General features: G+C 42.8%; 1 pseudogene; it reads left to right on the top strand.

Annotated features, from left to right (window-relative positions):
* Positions 1 to 15620: 15620 nt before the first annotated feature.
* Positions 15621 to 15738, top strand: LOC126458792 (5S ribosomal RNA; annotated as a pseudogene).
* The last annotated feature ends 1970 nt before the right edge of the window (positions 15739 to 17708 follow it).

The following is a 17708-nucleotide window of genomic DNA, read 5'->3' on the forward strand; positions in this document are numbered from 1 at the left end:
CTACCCGTCGTAAGTTCCCGCTTTAGACATATACCACGGTAGCGCCTCTCAGCAGCTTCGCTCAAACACGTGTACTTAAGTGCTCACGGAATACTCTTAACAGCTCTACAGACAATCCAACTTTTGTTGTGTGGTCGGTCACATTTTGACTGGTTAGACGCAGTGACAGATCAAGTGAAGTCTTGTAACCCGATCACGTCGGACTGCAGCGACAACCGAACGAACGACAAATCTGGCGTGTTATGGCGATCTGCAAAGGCAATGTCGTTGGACGATCCATCAGTCGCGTTTTGAGCTACAATAGCATGACAAACTACCAGCAAAACTCAAGCCAAGAGAATATGATGTTAATCCAGCAAATGTAAAACAAAAATGAGAGAACAGAAGAACTGTATACAGGGTGTAAATTTTAAATTGACAAACCAGACTAACTCGAAAAATTAGCTTCACACTAAAAAATGTGTAGAATCGAAAGTTGATTATTTTCGAGGGGTACATCTGCTGGTGCTAAAATTATCCCGCCATCCCAGGGAACATGGGGTGGGGCGGGAGGCATCTTTAAAATTTCAAATAGGAACCCCCATATTTTTATTGCAGAATCAGATTCTACATAAAAAAACTACGTATATTTTGTCTTAAACATTTGTTTTGATTCTTGGTAGTTGGCGCTGTAATTCAAGAAAAGCCATGGTCTCATATTTGGGTGGAAAATGGTTACGGATAAATAAAAAATACTTATTGACTTCGTAACTAAAACTAAAACTAAAACTAAAACTCTCTCCCCATAGGGCGGGGTTTGAGAGAGAGGAATTACAGTTATACAAATGTTGACCCAAACAAAACTCATCGAAATCTGTGTAAGAAATTAATATTTGTATCAACATTGTAATACTCTAATTCCTCTCTCTCAAACCCCACCCTATGGGGAGAGAGGGAGAGTTTGTTTTAGCGAATCAAAATTTAGGAAGGAAATAAGTATTTTTTCAAGATTTTCGACATGGCTGAAACATCAACTGTTGAAATTCATCACGCTAAATGATAACAGCCTGCAGCTGTTTTGGCTGTCATCATTTACCGTGAAGTATTTTTTATTTATGTGTAACCATCTCCGACGCAAAAATGAGATCATGGATCCTCTTGAATTACAGCGCCTACTACCAAGAATCAAAACAAATGTTTAAGGCAAAATGTGCATAGTTTTTTATGTAGAATCTGATACTGCAATAAAAAATGGGGGCTCCCATTTGACATTTTAAAGTTGACTCACGCCCCACCCCCAGGGGGCCGGGGTGGCGGGCTAATTTTAGCATCAGCAGATGTCCCCATCGAAAATAACCAACTTTGGATTCTACACAACTTCTCTTGTGAAGCTTATTTTTCGAGTTATTCTAGTTTATCGACTTAAAATTTACACCCTGTATAACAGAGATAAATGTGTATGAAATCAACATTGATTAATGTTGCTGTTTATTATCAGATATACAAATTTCGTGATTGTATCTGAAATTTTATAAGGACAAGTTGCAGTTCTGTTCCTTAGAGATGTAGAATCTTTCCCGATAGCCAAGAGCCTCCAAGAGGGAACTTGTGTTTCTTCAGCGCAACTCCTTATCTTGTAAAACTGTTCGGCTTCGCAATGAATCGAGTAATCCGATATATTAATGCACTGAAAAAGTCCTAATTCAGCCTCTGGCAACTGCGATGTTCATCATTCAGTTATTTGAATAATTTTTCAATTCTGTTTTTAGCTCACGTCTTTCTTTTCTTATGTTAGGTGCATCTAGCATTGTTATGTCAATTGTTTCCTCTTTCGATACAATGGGAGATAGTGATCGTGCGGACGTGTATTGACCACAGGAAACGAGAGATGACAGAACAATCAGGCTCCATGTCTCGCTATTTGTATGCTGAATCAGTTCGTCGGACTGACCAGATCTGTAGGACGCTGTAGGGCGGAGATTATGGGATGCAAAAAATTTCTCGGTCAACGATGTTCGATTTTCCATGTTGAGTATGTCCTGAATATTTATTAGGCGTATTGCAGTACAATGTATCACCCATACATTAAAATATGATGGGAAATGTAGTGGAAGAACTTCGTTCTCATCCTACAATAACTTGCTTCACTAATATAATTTTTATTTGAAAAGTGATTTCCTTCACGCCGCTATTATCAATTCGATTTAAAGTTTATTTCGTACAGTACTTCTAAGAAAGGTTCCTTAGCATTATACGACATGTGCGAAGACTGGCCGCCATTGGACAGTCTGCCACGTTGCTGAGTATTCAATCCGAGTGCCACACGAAGATTATCAATGATAACATACGATGGATAACGCAAATGAATTGTCTACATAAATTTCGGATAATAAGGGAAGAAGGATATTGAAAATCTTACTTTTCATATAATGCTAGTAACTAAGTCATTAGCAATTTATTACAAATAGTATGGGTAGCAGCGGGAGTGCAGATAGAGAGTGTCGTTTTCATAAGCGATTTAGAAAAACTGTGGTGAACGAAAATGTCGATGACGAACACTAATTTAAATAACCACCCCCCTGAAAGGTATTCCAATGCCTTCACCACTGTGCCACCACCCCTATAAAACGAAAATGTTCGTGTTACATTAATGCTTATCCATTAACCAGCTTAGAATGGTACCATAACGAAGTCATTTCGGCATGTTGAAGCTGCTAAGCTGCGATTAGATAAATGTTTATTATAGTACTCTCCATTTTTATTACATATAACAGAATAAAGCCTATAGGTGTACCTCTGCTTTTCGCACTGGTTCTCTAAAGTTTGGTATATACTATGTTGTGACGTATAGCTATGTTAAGACTCTCTGATTTCCGTCAGTTATCAGCCCTATCTGCTATTAACTCTCTTGTTGGTATGATGACGCTATCAGTACACCAAACTGTACTTTTTTTGGTGGATGGCCAAGATGTAATAATATTTTCATAAACTTTGAATTCTATCATCGTGGTTCTGAATCTGACTGTGATGTTATGGAGGTGTCCTATAGCGTTACTTTCCCACCTGTAGGGTCAACGGGTCAACGGGTTTCCTAGGAGCTTGAGCTTACTAATAAATACGTGCGTTTTAACGTCTAAGATGAACCGTCAGCCCTACAGTAGGTAAAGACTTGTGTTCTGCCGTCTTGTCAGTAGGCGTGTGTGACACTTACTCCATGCGCGTCAGTTGGATTGGCACCCTTTATTAATGAATTATCAGAAAGGTAGAATTGCTGATACCAGTTACCAGTAAGCATATTACACTACTGGCCATTAAAATTGCTACACCACGAAGCTGACGTGCAACAGAAGCGAAATTTAACCGACAGGAAGAAGGTGCTGTGATATGCATATGATTAGCTTTTCAGAGCATTCACACAAAGTCGGCGCCGGTGGCAACACCTACAACGTGCTGACATGAGGAAAGTCTCCGACCAATTTCTCATACACAAACAGCAGTTGACAGTCGTTGCCTGGTGAAACGTTGTTGTGGTGCCTCGTGTAAGGAGGAGAAATACGTACCATTATTTTTCCGTCTTTGTTAAAGGTCGGTTTGTAGCCTATCGCGATTGCGGTTTATCGTATCGCGACATTGCTGCTCGCGTTGGTCGAGATCCAATCACTGTTAGCAGAATATGGTATCGGTGGGTTCAGGAGGGTAATACGGAACGCCGTGCTGGATCCCAACGTCCTCGTACCACTAGCAGTCGAGATGACAGGCATCTTATCCGCATGGCTGTAACGGATCGTGCAGCCACGTCTCGATCCCTGAGTCAACAGATGAGGACGTTTGCAAGACAACAACCATCTGCACGAACAGTTCGACGACGTTTGCAGCAGCATGGACTATCAGCTCGGAGACCATGGCTGCGGCTACCCTTGACGCTGCATCACAGACAGGAGCGCCTGCGGTGGTGTACTCAACGACGAACCTGGGTGCACAAATGGCAAAACCTCATTTTTTCGGATGTATCGAGGTTCTGTTTATAGCCCCATGATGGTCGCATCCGTGTTTGGCGACATCACGGTGAACGCACATTGGAAGCGTGTATTCGTCCGGCATACTGGCATATTACCTGGCGTGATGGTATGGGGTGGCATTGGTTACACGTCTCGGTCACCTCTTGTTCGCATTGACGGCACTTTGAACAGTGGACGTTACATTTCAGATGTGTCACGACCCGTGGCTCTACCCTTCATTCGATCCCTGCGAAACGCTACATTTCAGCAGGATAATGCACGACCGCATGTTGCAGGTCCTGTACAGGCCTTTCTGGATACAGAAAATGTTTAACTGCTGCCCTGAATAGCACATTCTCCAGATCTCTCACCACTTGAAAACGTCTGGTCAATGGTGGCCGAGCAACTGGCTTGTCACAATACGCCAGCCACTACTCTTGATGAACTGTGGTATCGTGTTGAAGCTGCATGGGCAGCTGTATCTGTACACGCCATCGAAGCTCTGTTTGACTCAATGCCCAGGCGTATCAAGGGCGTTATTACGGCCAGAGGTGGCTGTTCTGGGTACTGATTTCTCAGGATCTATGCACCCAAATTGGGTAAAAACGTAATCACATGTCAGTTCTAGTATAATATCATTGAATACCCGTTTATTATCTGCATTTCTTCTTGGTGTAGCAATTTTAATGGCCAGTAGTGTAGTTTAATTGTCATGTGAGGTAGAGTGATGTAAGAGTCTTGTGAAACCTAAAAATTCATAATGATTTTACCATTAGTTTGCGGGTTTTAGTACAGGATTGAATAAACTAACTATCTAGACTGTCTGTTAAATTTCGTCTTCTTCTAACACATTCAGATACGACATCATGTAACGACACATTACGTCAGACACAATCTACGTCGCAGCTTCTGTAACTGAAACAAGAGAGCTTTGTTACACAGTGAGTTCACCCCAAGCGACAATGCTACGGTGGCGATGGTGGTAGTATCGGGTGCACAGGTTATAAAAGGGAAGTACACTGGCGGAGTAGTCATTTTTACTCAGGTGATTCATGAGAAAAGGTTTACAGCGACAATTAACAGACTTGAATCTGAAATGGTAGTTTGAGCCATACGCGAGGGACATTCCATTTCGGAAATCGTTAGGGAATTCAATTTTCCGAGATCCACAGTTTTAAGAATGTGCAGAGAACATCGAATTTCAGGCTTTATCTCTCACTACGGCCAACGCCGTGGCCGACGGCCTTCCCGTAAGAGCAGTGTCATTTGCATAGAATGGTCAGTGCTCACAGACAAGCAATATTGCATGAAATAACCGCGGAAGTAAATGTGGGACGTTCTTTGAACGTGCCCTTTAGGACAGTGCGGCGAATGCCTTTGCTAACTATACGACATGGTCTGCAGCGGCTCTTCTGGGTTCGTGACCATACTGGTTCGACTCTAGCCGACTTGAAAACCTTGGCCTGCTGAGATGATTCCAAATTTCGGTTGGTAATACCTGGAGGTAGGGTTCGAGTGCGCCGCAGATTCCACGAAGCTACGGACCCAAGTCGTCAACAACACACTGATTAACTTGTTGGGGGCCCCATAATGGTGTGAGCACTGCTTACTTGGATCACTGACTGAAAATGGTTGTGTTTGTCTACTTGAGACAATTCGCAGTCATGCTCCGATGTTTCTGCACAACGATGGGATTCTTACGTATGATATTGATCCATGTCACCCGGCCACAGTTATTAGCCATTGATCTGAAGAACATTCTGGACAATTCTAGCGAACGATTTGGGCACCCAGATCACTTGAAGTGAATACCGTCGAACATTTATGGGACATAATCGACCGGCGAGTTCATGCTAACAGACACGATATTGGGAGGTATTACAAGATATTTGTCACCCCAATGTAATCCAGTACCTCATCGACAGATCTCGTATTATGTCTAACCATTTGTGAGCTTTTATTGTTTTCAGGTAGTAATACTGAATGATGCACTCAATTATAGGCAGTGTGTGCTCTTAGTGTGTCTCTGCGCCGTTGACGGGAAACAGAGGGACGCCGACCCACAAGCGGCATCGGGGATATGAAGGTGTGCACTGCAAGTGGAAACTAAGTGACTAGCTAACAGCAGTGTGGAGAGTTGGGTGTCCGGCTTTACCTAGCATGTGTGAGAACTCCGTTGAGCCGAACATAGGTGGCGGCCTAAATTTTCGTGTGCTACTAGCGCCATCAAGCCGGTTGGAGTCAATTGTCAGCTAATCGACCATTGGATGAAGCGAGACTACCTGGGGAACTATTGCGTGATTATATTGTGGACGTTATAGTGAGCTTTTTTCATGTTCTCAACTGACAAAAAGAAATTGTTCAAATGGCTCTGAGCACTATGGGATTTAACATCTGAGGTCATCAGTCCCCTGGACTTGGAACTACTTAAACCTAATTAACCTAAGGACATAACACACATCCATGCCCGAGGCAGGATTCGAGCCTGCGACCGTAGCGGTCGCGCGGTTCCAGACTGTAGCGCGTAGAACCCCTCGGCCACTCCGGCCGGCCTCTCAACTGACATGTGACCCTCTGTGTCCTGGTTCCTTTCGGACCCAGTTGGTGTTTGTGGCCGTTCCTGCGATATTTTGTTGTGTGGGAAGCTGCCTGTTTATATTTTTCTACAAGGCTGTGTTTAATAGTTTTTTCTGGATTTCGTAATTTGTGGCTAAAGTAAATTGTTTTACATATTCAGGGCTGTTTAGCCTTGATTTATTTATTGATGTTTTGTATTTTATTAGATTAGTGTTTTATTTCACTTATGTGTTTGTGTGTGATTACTATAGGACAGATTAGTCATTCTTTTAAACCGTGTTTACTGAAATCAAGAGCGAACCCAGAGAGAGTCCTCACTGTGTGATTAAGTGGCTTTTGTCAGCTCATCTTTAGTTTTATAAATTACGTCTACACCCGTGGTAAAGGTATCAACAATTGTAAGACATCTCGCCAACTGATTCTAGGAAAAACGCGTTACTTGTTATTATTAAGCCGTTTACCGAACTAGCCAACTGTGTAACAATTACGTCGTGTTTTATTTGTCTGCCTTCTCTGCCTGCCGGGCTTCCTGAATATTTCACAGGTTTCTGCAGTTATTTGCTTGTCTGTAAACTACTGATATTGGCTGCCTTACTTTTGACGTTCTATATTTTAATTGTACATGATATCGGCCAGGAGGTTTTCATACACTTTAAAGCCGCACAGCGAAGGAATTACCAGAATGGGACACAAATCGTAGACGAGATCTCCACATACAGACAAACAACTGATCTCCATTTCCGAAAAATTGGATGAGTTATTCAAAAGAAAGAACTTCACAATTTAAGCAAGTCGATGACGCGTTCGTCCAACTCTGGCCCTTATGCAAGCAGTTATTCGGCTTGGCATTGAATGACCGAGTTGTTGGCTGCCCTCCTGAAGGATATCGCGCGAAATTCTGTACAATTGGCACGTCGGATCGACAAACCCCAGAGCTGGTATGTCTTCCCTCCCATCCTGCTTCAAAAGTTCTCAATTGGGCAGTGATCCGGCGACCTAATTGGCCAAGGGAGGGTTCGGCAAGCTCGAAGAAAAGTAATGGAAACTCTCACCGAATGCAGGCGAACATTACCTTGCTTAAACGTATTCCCTGTATGGCTTGACATGCAGCGCAACAATACGGGGCGTGGAATATCGTCGGCGCGTGCTACACCACGAATGACAACCAAAGGTATCCTGCTATGAAACGAGAAGGTGTCCATGAACATCTCTCCTGATTGTCGGGCCATACGGAGGGCGACAGTCAGGATGGTATCACACCGCCGTAGTTGGTCTTCTGTGCTCAGTTCGTAACGGGATGGATCACTGAAGACAATTCTACTCTCGCCAATGGGATTTCAAGACAAAGACGAGTCTGGAGATTCTCCAGAAAGCAGTGGGGTCACCCTCGTGACAGTCAGGAGTGATGGTGCCGAGTCTCATTTCTTTTTTCATATCAGGACAACCTGATTCTCATCAGTGGCATCCTTACAGACAAACGGTACGTCCTTGATGTTCTACGCCCCGTTCAGTTTCCCTCCATGACAAGCCATCCTGTTCTTACAGTTCCTCCTGCACACGGTGAGAGTTTCTGCTAGTTGTCCTCTTGCTTTGTATACCATACCTTGGCCAGCTAGGTTGCCAGATCTTCCAACCCCCCCCCCCACCACCACCTCAATTTACACTGAAGACCAAAAGAAAGTGGTACACCTGCCTAATATCGTGTAGGGTCCCCCCCCCCCCCCCCCCCAGAGCACGCGGAAGTGCCGCAACACGAAGTGGCATTGACTCGACTAGTGTCTGAAATAGTGCTGGAGGGAATTCACACCATGAATCTTGCAGGGCTATCCACAAATCCGTAAGAGCACCAGGAACTAGAGATGTCTTCTGAACAGCACGTTGCAAGGCATAACGACGTGGACGGTATCAACTGCTATGCTGGAAGTGCCCAAGTCCGTCGGAATTAAGAATGGACATAAATGGATGCAGGTGATCAGACAGCATGCTTACGTACGTTCACCTGTCAGAGTCGTATCTAGACGTATCAGGCGTCCTGTATCACTCCAATTGCACACGCCCATTACAGAACCTCCACCAGCTTGAACAGCCCCTGCTGATAGACCTCCACCAGATTAAACAGGCCCTGCTGACATTTAGGATCCATGCATTCATGAGGTTGTCTCAATACCCGTGCACGTCCATCCACTCGATACAATATGAAATGAGACTCGTCCGACCAGGCAACATGTTTGCAGTCATCAACACTCCAATGTCGGTGTTGGAGGGGCTCAGCGAGGCGTGTAGTCAACAAGGGTACACGAGTGGGCCTTCAGCTCCGAAAGCCCATATCGATGATGTTTCGTTGGATCTGTCGCACGCTGACACTTGTTGATGGCCAGCACTGAAATCTGCAGCAATTTGCGGAATAATTGCAATTGTGACACGTTGAACGATTCTCGTCAGTCGTCGTTGGCCCCGTTCTTGCAATACCATTTCTTCGGCGCTTCAGTGTAGAACGTTTGCAGTTCTGTGGACACGGCTCTCCAACTAGCTCAGAATCATGACTGTTTAACGCACAAACTGGACAGAATTCGGCACAATTTCCTCAGTAGGACACCCAACCATTCTATCAATCAGTGCCAAGCCGAATAACTGTTTGCATAAAGGCTAGAGGTGCCCAAATGCTTTATTGATTTTCTCAATTTCTGGCGCTGTTTATTTTGAATAAATCTTCCGATTTTTTAGAAATTTTATGCATTTGCTTGTTTACACATTTAAATTACATCTATCGATTGCCGTTCCATTCAGAAAATTCCTTCTATGCGCGTTGTCTATTTTATTTTTATAACGTGTATTTATAATTAGTTTTCCTTACGATTTACTGCTGCTTATTGTTTCGAAACACCTTCACCCATGATGAAGATTGTTATTGCGGCAGCCGGCTGTTGAAGCTATTAACTTGTATTAGTCTTAAATGTTATTAAAATTTTTATATATTTTAGCATTTTATATTTCTAAATATTTTAAGCTGTACCCCATAAAATCTGCAACTGGTACCGCAATCATCAAACGATTCTCACGTGACTACATTCCTCACGTGGGGAAACCCAGGGCAATTTTGTCTGACAACGCCACGTACTACACAGAGTACCAATGGCAAAAATACTTGAAGGACAATAGCATTAAGAGCATCTTTATCTCGAAGATTAGCCAACAGTCTAATCCTACTGGACGAATTTTCAGAGAACTGAACAGATTCATACCTAATTGGGTAAGTTATTTGTCACTATTTTAAGAAGTTCGCAACAACCTGAATATACTTATACATGTAAGGAGCTTATGTTCGACCGCAAAGAATCAAATGAGGGGAGCGATCCGCTACCGAAGCTATCACCTCAGCAGCAGTAGCACGATAAAAAGATAAGAGATGTACTAAACACAATGAGTCAGTATGCTGATGCAAGAAACAGATACTACTATAGTACTATTAAGCGAAAACTGAAATTCAAATATTCTGCGCTAAAACAGCGGAACGCGAAGTGGCGTCTGCTGTACGACGGTCCAGATGTAATTGTCAGCATAACGCATCCTGGTGCATATCTGCTGCACAAAAAAAAAAAAAAAAAAAAAAAAAAAAAAAAAAAAAAAAAAAAAAAAAAAGAAAATTAGAATCATTGGCTTTACGCTCACAGAGACTGAAGAGTATTTCATTCTAAGCAGTAAACGCATGTATATCTGTTAGTAGTGATCACGTAAACAGTATATTTGTAAAATACACGTACCTCTCAGTACTACTGCAAGGAAATACGGCAGCATAAGAGATTTTATTTCAGCTGATTCAGCCAGCAGCAGAAGAAAGAAGAGATTTCGACTTTGCCGAACGTACATAAACAACATCAGCCTAAATTTTAAAGCAAATATTATGACGACATTTAGGCAAGTGCGATGCAAATATTTTTGAGACAATATAATTGACTAACTGTAGCGTCCGTCAAGGACTATTCATGACTTTGACGTATACACAAAACCACACGACAACCAAACACTATCACCTAGGAACGGATTAGATGCGCTTCATACTGCATAACACATGTTTATGCGAAGCCAAGGCCATATGCACACTCTACACACACTCGTAACGCGAGGATTCTGTAGGTTTGATTCTAGTGTGTTGCTTTAGACGTTTGTCCATTAATATATGTGCGCTTGGGCTCGTTTGCTGATGTATCCAGTGTCTAATCTTTCCAATTTCAGGTGACATCACTGCACGAATACCAAATTTGGTCCAAAAATCTGTAATGTCTGTAAAATTATGTAAATACTTGTACTCCGTATAAACCCAAAATGTAATTTATTTATGTATGTGGAATTATCCGTATTGATGAAAAGCAAAATGTGATACGTTTGTATGTAAATGTGATTAGAATTTGTAATATGTATCAAAATAGGTAAAACCCCGAGACATACGTGAAAGAGACTGCTGTAAAGACATTCTACATACATCGCAATGCCTGTAACCGCCATGAAGTACGTGTGCAAAATTGTTAAAAGTACTCTTCATATATCGATATGAGAATGATCGCGATGAAATATTTATGTACAAAACTTGATAACAAACATTCTTTGTACAGCGCCAGATAAACTGTAAGCGCGATGGAACTGTGCATGTAAAGTGCAACAACATTTGTAGTACATCGCCTAATGACAGTTACCGCGATGCATGTGCGCAAAATGAGTATCTAGTATACTACTGGACCTACGGTTGTGAAGCATAAAAGCACTGAAGACAACCACACAGGTGGAGGAATTTTGGATGGGACTTCAGGGAATGTAATATTCTCGGAATACGACGGCCACTCTTACCTGGACAAATCGAGGATCGATGCCAGCAGTTTGCCGTCCAAAGTCGTGCAGCCATGCCTTCACGAAAACTCATGTTGTGAAATGGAAATCCATTAGTCTTCAATCACGCGACGCATGACCTAGGAATAACAGTGTTACCAGTGAAAATAAACAGTGCAACGAGTGAACATGCGCACATATCGGTTGTTAAATCTGTGAACCGTGACGTCGATATGCAGTAACATTTACGTTAGGCAGACTGCCAAAACAGTGCTCACCTTTGCGTTATTATTGTATCTATTGTGTAAATGAACTGCAAAGGACGACACGTCTTACAAGGACAGCTAATCTAAAACAGAAAAACATTTTAAATGCTATACTTTCCATGAGAGCCAATGACCAATAATGAAATGTGTTTAGCTTCAATATATGTAGTAGTTTTTAGATTATTGTAACTCTTTTAGATCTTGAAAGTCTTTTCGGGTTTGCTGCCGGATCCTAAAATCAACTTGACTCGATATTTCGGCGATCCAACTGTTCGCCATCTTCAGGAAATGCTGCTTCTGCTGATGAGTCCCGCTGAGAACTGACGCAAGATTGCAATTCGACGTCCTATATAGGCCACCGTTCAGTACACGGCGCATGCGCCGCCCATCACGGTTTCTGCCTTCCAAGACAGGGAGGTGGCGCCGCCCTTAGTAGAACACTGCTGGCAACGATATATCGCAATCAAGGCCGCACCGAAGAGCGTTCAGTTTTGATGCGAGATAATACAGGATTCCACGTTTTGCTAAGAGGAAACCCATTGTCCCTGTTGATTAAATTATCAGCCAACCTAATTTCGATCGCCTCTTTATACACACTATTCCAAAAACCGGAAATGTTGGCAATTACAACAGTTTCCTCAAATTTTATTTTGTGTCTCTCATTCAGGCAGTGTTCTGCTACGGCCGATTTTTCCGGCTGTTGTAGCCTCGTGTGACGGCGATGTTTCACACACCTGTCATTCACTGTGCGAATAGAACGGCCAACGTAAGCTTTCCCACATTGACACGGAATTTTGTACACCCCGGGATTCCTAAGTCCCAAATCATCCTTCACAGAGCCGAGCAGAGCCCTAATCTTAGAGGGTGGACGGAACACACTCTTAATGTTAAAACTCCTTAAAATTCGTCCAGTCTTGGCCTATATAGGACGTCGAATTGCAATCTTGCGTCAGTTCTCAGCGGGACTCATCAGCAGAAGCAGCATTTCCTGAAGATGGCGAACAGTTGGATCGCCGAAATATCGAGTCAAGTTGATTTTAGGATCCGGCAGCAAACCCGAAAAGACTTTCAAGACTTATTACGCCGGGAAAGCCTACGTAGTTACAACTCTTTTAGATGTTAGTGAATATTAAACTTCCTGGCAGATTAAAACTCTTTGCCGGACCGAGACTCGAACTCGTGACCTTTGCCTTTAGCGGGCAAATGCTCTACTATTTGAGCTACCCAAGCACGTCTCACGCCGCTTCCTCACAGCTCTACTTCTGCCAGTACGTCATCTCCTACCTTCCAAACTTTACAGAAGCTCTGCTGCGCAGGAGAGCTTCTGTAATGTTTGGAAGGTAGGAGACGAGGTACTGGCAGAAGTAAAGCTGTGAGGAGGGGGCGTGGGTCGTGCTTGAGTAGCTCAAATAGTAGAGCACTTGCCCGCTAAAGGCAAAGGTCACGAGTTCGAGTCTCGGTCCTTCACACAGTTTTAATCTGCCAGGAAGTTTCATATCAGAGCACACTCCGCTGCAAGGTGAAAACCTTATTGGTGAATATTTTTTGTAAAAACCCTCTTGGAATGTACTGTCATAGTGATGTCTTGCGCACACCAACTATATATATAAAAACTGTAATCATTGTGTCGCGAGTTCAACTAACGGCTACTGCCAGACTGAAAGACACGCCACTGCGCATGCGCGGCAGCCGCAATACCATCATTCAAATCTTCTGGGAGCATGTTCCTCATTCAACTGTTGTATACCATGAACTGTATTTGAATATGTATGTAAATATTGTACTGAATGTGCTGTAGGGTGAAATGCTCGCCTGCAGGTGCGTCCTTTCGCCTCGCAATTCAGGGAGCAATTTAAAGGTCCAGTACGAACCAAAGCTTGGGAAATATTTAGTGTACGAAGACCGATAAAGAATCGCACACGGTCAAACTTACAATGAACTGACCTTACGCAAAAAGCCATTGTCAAGCGCGCAAAGTTTGTATAAACTGATCACTATTATTATTAGTAATTACTATTATTTTTCTGCTGTCTGATATTCACAAACCCGATAGGAAGCCACGGCGAGAAAAATCAAACACTCCCCAACGAGCTCCTTACAGCATCAAATACACTTATTTCATAAGATCAACAGATTTAATTAAATACATCTACATATATAATCCAGTGAAGAAAACAACTTACATCTTTTATTTCAAATTTTTACCATTTTTCTCGTCAAATGGTAATACGGCAACGGGATTTTAGTTTAATAGAATTAATGTTTTTTACGTTGTAATTGTTTTATTGCATAATCTGATTTACTGCGTTACGCACAGATGTCACAAAAAGCTTGACCCTACTCAAGGGCCTGAAGATGGTGTGTTGCAGTGCTCAATTCGGTAGAAAGTTGAGCAAAGCCTTTCAATACACATTCTAAGTCATTCATGGGGAAAGGAACACTCAAATTATGCAAATTAACTTCAAATTTCATATTATACAGGAAACGTAAATAAGTGAGTGCTGAGTTCTCTTTGTCAAAAGTTGGAAGAGTTTTGAACACTGTTAATAAAATGTTCCGGGCTATTATGCTGTGATCGAATGGATTCCACCTTAAAAACCGACGTTTCCTCCTCTTCTGTGGAGGACATTTTCAAGGGGGATCGTAGCTTTTTTGAATGTCCGTTTCACACCCTGGTTCGCTATTGACTACAGTAAAATTCCCCTTCCACGAGCTTTTGGTCAGTGGCGTAACGTTACATGTTTTGAATATGCGAGCGCAATTGGCCGTTATCGACTGCCATCGTCAGCTGTTGTTATCATCCCTTGGTGAAAGACTGGTACACATCTTCTTCAGCACCGGAATTCAAATATAATTAAATTTCACACCCTCCTCCTTCCTACTAAAATTTCTGGGGTGTTTTGTTGCTGTACGGTCTCTCGGCATAGCCTTTCATGGTATTCGCTCGTGGCTGGCAGTACTAGATTCTTCTTAAAATGAATGAGGTGACCTCCTGGCTATAAAGCAGGTTCAGCAACGGCTGATCCGTCAATCTCCCCCCTTCTGCAATTGCCCTTGTGCTCTTCTAGTCGTTTTTTGACTGTTCGTTTTGTAGTAGCCACTTACATCTCCCCACAACTGTACAGAATCCTATAAATTCCAGCGGCTGGCGAGCATCTTTGGCCGATGTTACGTAAAGTTGTGCCTTCCATGTGGATGGGTAGATTAGCGAGATGTTCAGCATACCCAAGATTTTTCTTATGCTGTCAGTCACTTCCTAAATAAATTCCAGGAAAACTTTCGATTTCACAGACGATTGAGCAGTGCTATGATTTCTACGCTGTCGTCTGAACTCTCATTCTACCTCAGCGAAAGAAAACCATTCTTGAGCAATGCATTGGTGAGATGTTTCAATTCTGCGCCAAGCATCTCTGGTTCGCACACTTTCCTTGCTCTATCCGCCATCGTTTTTATGATACCTCGCTTTTGTTGTGGATGGTAGTTCGAATGCCGGTGTAGGGAACGGCCTGTGTGCGTGGGTTTTCGGTGAACCGTATTGCACAGGTTAGCCTAATCATCTTTCCTGAAAACTATCACATTAATAAAATTTAATCACTGCCTCCTCTCCGTGGTAAACTCAATCTTCTGATGGATCACGATGAGATGTTTGTGAAAATGATCCTTCCCTGCCATGCGTGAGATGACCCTCCACATTACTCTCGTGTGCCAGCCTCTTCGTCTCAAAGCAGCCCTGACACAAAAGTTCCTTTGTTATTTGTCTCTGACTTCCCCTAAAGGTTTAATCGACGTATTGGAACCAATTATTCGGTTTCTTGTTCCGCAGTTTCCAGTGCCTGCTCGTCGAATTTTTCCATAAAGAAGCTTGCTATAACTGGGCTTAAGCTGCTTCCCAAAAAGACAACATCCGTCTGTTCATAGAACCTTCGTTCCATTTGAAATACATGGTTTTGATTCAATACTAAAACAGTTATGTAAATCGGGCAACGGCCCTGTCGCAGTGGATACGCCGGTTCCCGTCAGCTCACCGAAGTTAAGCGCTGTCGGGCGTGGCCGGCACTTGGATGGGTGACCATCTGGGCCGCCATGAGCTGTTGCCATTTTTCGGGATACACTCAGTCTAGTGATGCCAACTGACGTGCTACTCGACTCACTAGTAGCGGCTCCGGCCAACGAAAACTATCATATCGACTGCGAGAGGGGTGTGCTGACCACACGCCCCTCCTATCCGCATCCTCAACTGAAGATGACACGGCTGTCGGATGGTCCCGATGGACCACTAGTGGCCTGAAGACGGAGTATTGCTATGTAACTCGGGAAGAAAAATTCGGTTTAGTTATTGCAGCACCTCACTGAATGAAATCATAGTGAATAGCGATACCACATAAATATTAACTAATACGTCCTCCGGCTGTACCACTATGCCGTTTAATTCACTGATAGAATATGCTGAATTCTTGATATACGAGTCTTATCGGCCCACATACGGTCGTAATGACGTTGTCAATAACTTCGAATAGGAGGCGAACCAGTCGTACTTACTTTAGGCCTTCTTTGTGCACCTTCAGCAATCCATAAAGTCTTGATGCTAACGCAAATAAACTTAACAGACCTTTCTGAACGCTCTGTTTGAAGGAAAAATCCTATATCAGCTGTGTAACGGTTCTTAGAACTTTGTCAGTGGTGTTTTAACTTTGTTTCCTATATGTTTGCAAATCTAATAAGACGTCAATCCTACTATAATAGTCGATCACACTCAAAATAACCGTTGCATTTCCTTTGGCAGCGGGGAGAATAATAATACTGTCGTCGTCATTCCGGCGTTTTATGGCGTTCCTCTCACCCAAAGTTATATATCCGTTTGGAGGCTTTGCCAGAGATAACAGTCTTACAGCTTCTATATGGATTTCTTCAGCCGTAACCTTGTCCACGCTATGAATGCCTGCTTCTACAGTGGCTATTAATTCTTCCGTGGGTGCAACTCGCGGGATAATGGCCAAATTTTCACCCCTGGCAAGCACAAATCTCTCATCGTCAGATACCGAACGTCCGGATTAATTGATAACCGAGCAGGAAGCGTCTAAATTGTGGATGGTCTTATTAGGTTGTAAATTATCTAATTTCTTGATCGTCTATTAGGCGTCGTTAACTTACGCTTCCTAAGAGTATTGTGCAACAGTCAGTCAGTTCTTTCCCAGTCATCACTACACAGTTTATTGCTGATAGGAATGTGGAGAGACATTAACTTACAGTCTCTGCTTGCGAGGTTCCGGTGGGTCTGTTGAATCCAGTCACGTAGTAAAGTCTCTTCCGTCCGTTTGAAAATACGCTGCGCCTTGACCGAGCGGCGTAGTCGCTTAATCCTCAAAAACTTCGGAATAATGCTGAGCATTCTGTAACGAGACAGGAATGTGAGGGAACAAAAAGCTGCATTCTCTTCTTCTGGAGACCGTACGTGCGTCGCACATTTCTTGACATCTCCTCCCCGTAGAGGCGTCTAATTGTAAAATGGAAACTTTCCGGGCCGGAAATGTCAGAATTAATTCAACGTTCCGGGCTATAATGCCGTTGTCGAAAGGATTTCACCTTAAAACCCGACGTTTCGTCCCCACCTGCAACGAGTTCTAAGGTGAAATGCATTCGACCATATGTGGGCCAGTCTGACTAGCATACCAATAATTAGGAACATTTAATCGGTATATTAAGGGGCTCCGGAAAGGCTCAAAAATCATGAAAAGTTCAATTTTTACTTTTTTGCGTTTTATGAATCTGCAGACTATTACCTTTTAACAGATATATAATTTGTTCAATTCCGAAGACTACAACTATTTTTAAATTTTTTTTGAAATGTGTTCTACATGGGCGTGACCAACTGTGGCGCTGTTAAACTGCTGTCAAATGGTGTTATTATTAACGTCCGTGTTCATCAGGTACATTTTAGTGATGTGAGATAAAGTATGTGTTGTGGCTAATCTGTGATGGTTCAATATATGTCGCTGGTGTGATTGTCGATTGTTTCATGTTTATTTACTCTGTCGTTATCTCGAAAATATTCGTAATTAATTCTGTT

The sequence above is a fragment of the Schistocerca serialis genome, chromosome 2 (assembly GCF_023864345.2).
Source record: "Schistocerca serialis cubense isolate TAMUIC-IGC-003099 chromosome 2, iqSchSeri2.2, whole genome shotgun sequence".
In the NCBI taxonomy this organism is placed as follows: Eukaryota; Metazoa; Arthropoda; class Insecta; order Orthoptera; family Acrididae; genus Schistocerca; species Schistocerca serialis.